The following is a 4,140-nucleotide window of genomic DNA, read 5'->3' on the forward strand; positions in this document are numbered from 1 at the left end:
AGGGAGCCGAGACCCGGAGGGGTCCCCACTCGGTGCCCTGAGGGAGCCGAGACCCGGAGGGGTCCCCACTCGGTGTGGTGTGCTCTAAGGGAGCTGAGACCTGGTGCTTCCGACGGTCTAGACGGGAAACCACAATGAGGAGATAGGAGGCAAGTGCACAGCTGAATATCGACAGTGTGATGAGTTAGTGCTAACTGCACACATCTTCCCAGTGCTACATGTGCTGTGTGGTTCTAACTCTCACATTTTAGGTGTAGCTGTTTAAGTTTAGTTTCTCACTTTGTTAAGGGATAATCTTTCAAATTCGTGGTAAGATAATGCGGTGATAAAGTACCTGGAAACAGAATAAGAGAACAAAACTTTTCCTGCTTTGTTCTTTCCTCCTTCTGCTGCAGGCATCCGGCCAGTTACATTATTTTGTAGGGAGAATAAGTGTACCCCTAGTTAGCCATAAGGGAATCTTTAAGAAATTTTTGCTTTGAGGCCATACTGTCTGAATTTACAAATATTTAGATGGAATATTATAGAGCATTTTATTCTATAATGTATTGTGCTTTTAAATCTCTTATAGAGAAGGACAGAACATTTTCTGTCTAAAGAGAATAATTACATAAAATCCTAAAAATTAAAACAAAAAAATTTCTTGCCTAAATTACATGTCCCTGCTGATAGCTCATTCTTTAAAACTTCCAAGTTTAAAACAACTGCAGAAAAGAACGAAGGGATTTATTGATTAATTTACTCATTCATTTGTAATTTATTTATTGATATATAATTCACATACCATAATTCACCCTTTTAAAGTGTACAATTCAGTTGTTTTCAGTATATTCACAGAGTTGTACAAACATCACTGCCATCTAATTTCAGGATGATTTTGTCACTCCTAGAAGAAACCCCATGTCCCCATATTTTTTAAAGTGGTCACTCTCCATTGCCCTCTTTTCCTATCCCCTAACAGCTACTAATCTACTTTTTGTCTCTTTGGAGTTTCCTATTCTGGAGATTTCATACAAATGCAGTGGATTTTGTTTCCGGCCTCTTTAGCATAACGTTTTCAAGGTCCATCCATGTTGTACCATGTGTCAGTCCCGTGTTGGTTTTAATGCAGAATAATATTCCATTCTGTGGATAGACCACACTGTTTATCCACCAATCAGTTGATAGACATTTCGGTTGGTTCCACTTTTTTCCATCTGTATTCGTTAATATTGCTAAGACTGGTCATGTGTGAGGGTTTGTGTATAAGGAAATTATTTATTTTCTAAATATTTTTTATAAACTAGCATGTTAGGGATTCAGTCTTACACTGGGATTATTACCCTTAATAGTTTGTAAAAGTTCTTATTAAAAATATATATGTCTCATTTTTCTAGATTTATTGAAAATAATTCACAAAAATTCTATATATTTAAGATATAAAATCTGATATTTATGTGAATGTGTGTATATAAACACACATGCATATATGAAGTTGAACTGATGACCACAGTCAAGCTGATTCTACTCTATCCATCAGTTCACATAGCTACCATTTTACTGGTGTGGTGAGAATACTTCAGGTCTATTCTCAGCAAATTTCAAGTATATAATATGTTACTATTAACTAGAATAATTTCAAGTACTAATAAATTTTTATTAACCATACTCTAATTAGGTCTCCAGAACTTGCTCATCTTATAACTGAAGGTTTATATTTTTCACCAATATTCAGCCCCTCGTAGCCACCATTCTAATGTATGTTAATGTTAAGTTTTATTGTTTTTAAAAAAATTCCACACGTAATAAGATCTATAATATTTGTCCTTTTGCCCCTGGCTTATTTTACTTGGCATAATGCTTTCAGGCTTACCCATATTATTGCAGATGATAGTATTTCATCTTTTTTTAAAGGCCGAGTAATACTCCTCTGTATGTGTACGTGTATGTGAGTATGTGTGTGTACGTGTATGTGAGTGTTTGTGTGTATACTTTCTCTATACCTTCATCTTCTCACAGACACTTATATGATTTTCCTGTCTTGGCTATTGTAAATAATTCTGTAATGAACATTGGAGTACCAGTATCTCTTCAATATACTGATTTCATTTCCTCTGGATTTATGCCTGTAAGGGGAACTGTTAGATCATAGGGCAGTTCTATTTTTGATTTTTAGGAAAACTCCATGCTGTTTTCCATAGTGGCCATACTATTTCACATTTCATCAACAATATATGAAGATTCCCTTTTCTCACATCTTCACCGACATTTGTCATCTTCTGACCTTTTGATAGTAGCGATAATATGTCATTGTAGGTTTGATTTACATTTCATCTTTTCATATACGTTTTGGCCATTTGTATATCTTCTTTGGAAAGATGTTCATTCAGGTCCTTTGATAATTTTTTAATCAAAATATTTGGTTTTTTGCTATTGAGTGTGTGAGTTTCTTATGTACTTTGGAGATTAACCCCATGTCAGATATATGGTTTGCAAGTATTTTTCCCATTCTATAGGTTGCCTTTTCATTTTGTTAACTATTTTCTTTTCTTACAGAAACTTTTTAGTTTGATGTAATCCCATTTGTTTATTTGTGCTTTTATTGCCTATGATTTTGGTGTCAAATCTAGGAGATCTTTAAAGAGATCAATGTCAAATAGCTTTTCTGCTGTTTTCTTCTAGGACTTTTATAGTGTCAGGTTTTACATTTAAGTCTTTAATCCATTTTGAATAGGTTTGTGTGTATAAGAGAAAGGTCTAATTTCTTCTTTCTTCCTTTTTTCCCTCCCTCTCTCTCTGTCCCTCCCTCCCTCCCTTCCTTCCTTCTTTCCTTCCTTCCTTCCTTCCTTTTTTGCCCCCCCTTACACTCTCTTTCTTTCACATGTGATTATCAAGTTTTCCCTATACCATTTTGTTGAAAATGAGTTGATTATCTATGTGTGGGTTTATTCCTGGGCTCTGTATTCTGCCCTGTGGTCTCTGTGCCTAGTTTTGTTTGTTTGTTTGTTTCCCTGTATACTCAGTCTCCTGATCCATGGGATTTGCATCTGTGGATTGAAACAACATCAGATGAAAAATATTAAAGAACAAAAGTCAATAAAAATAACAATATAATAACAACAAAACAAATACAAATACAGTATAACAATTATTTACATAGTATTTATACTTCATTAGGTATTATAAGTAATCTAGAGATGATTTTAAGTATACAGAAGGATGTGCCCAGGTTATATACAAACAGACATCATTTTATATAAGGTACTTATACATCTGTGGATTTGGTAACCCATAACAGGTCCTGGAACCAACCTCCTGTGGTTACTGATGGATTTTGATTACTATAGCTTTGTGATTTAGTTTTAAATTAGGAAGTATGATGCCCCTAGCTTTGTTGTTCTTACTCAAGATTTCTTTAGTAATCACAAAGACCTAGTTGAGGTCTTTTGTGTTCCGATATGAATTTTGGGATTATTTTTTCTATTTCTCTGAAGAATGGCATTGAAGTTTTGATAGAGATTGTATTGAATCTGTCAGCCTAAATAACACACAGAGAAAGAGAAAAAGAGGCTTTCTAAAAATACTGTTTCATCTGGAATGAGGAGAGAATTTGCAAAGCCAGGATATGTACACTGTGAATGAAAACAGGCATAAGGAGGTAAAGGAAGGCAAGGGGTTTTAAAGGTAAAATGAAAGGTTATGCAAGTTGTTTTAATATAATAATCCTGAATACAAGGGTCAGTAAGAAAGCCGGCATGGGTTCAAGGTTGGTCAGATAGTTGCTAGGCAGACAACTTCATAGAAGTATTTTTGTGGAAGGTTGCAGTGATCTTCATGTGAGGCTATGGGTTCTGGCAGATTCTCTTGGGATAGTTCTTGTTATCAAGCAAATATGTGTGAGAACTTCCCTTCATGGCCTTCTTGAGTTATGTTGTGTCAGAGTTTGTCATAAATGACTCTATTCTGATTTTGACGGCTTTTAAAAACCTGTAGATCATTTTTGGTTGTATGAGCATTTTAACAGTATTAGTTCTTCCAAACTGTGAATACAGGATATCTTCACTTATTTTTATTTAAATATATTTATTATTATATAAATAATTATTATACTCGATCCCTAAGTATTTTGTTCTTTTTGATGCTTTTTTTTTTTTTTTTTTG

At 34.3% G+C, this 4,140-nt stretch overlaps 1 protein-coding gene across 1 annotated transcript in view; it reads left to right on the forward strand.

Annotated features, from left to right (window-relative positions):
• The window catches only part of CCDC39 (coiled-coil domain containing 39), a 108,136-nt gene that overhangs the window by 43,529 nt on the left and 60,467 nt on the right, over positions 1–4,140 (forward strand). The gene's annotated exons all lie outside the window — the stretch shown is intronic.

Source organism: Otolemur garnettii, unplaced genomic scaffold, assembly GCF_000181295.1.
Source record: "Otolemur garnettii isolate 467f Iridium unplaced genomic scaffold, OtoGar3 scaffold00078, whole genome shotgun sequence".
NCBI classification, from domain to species: domain Eukaryota; kingdom Metazoa; phylum Chordata; class Mammalia; order Primates; family Galagidae; genus Otolemur; species Otolemur garnettii.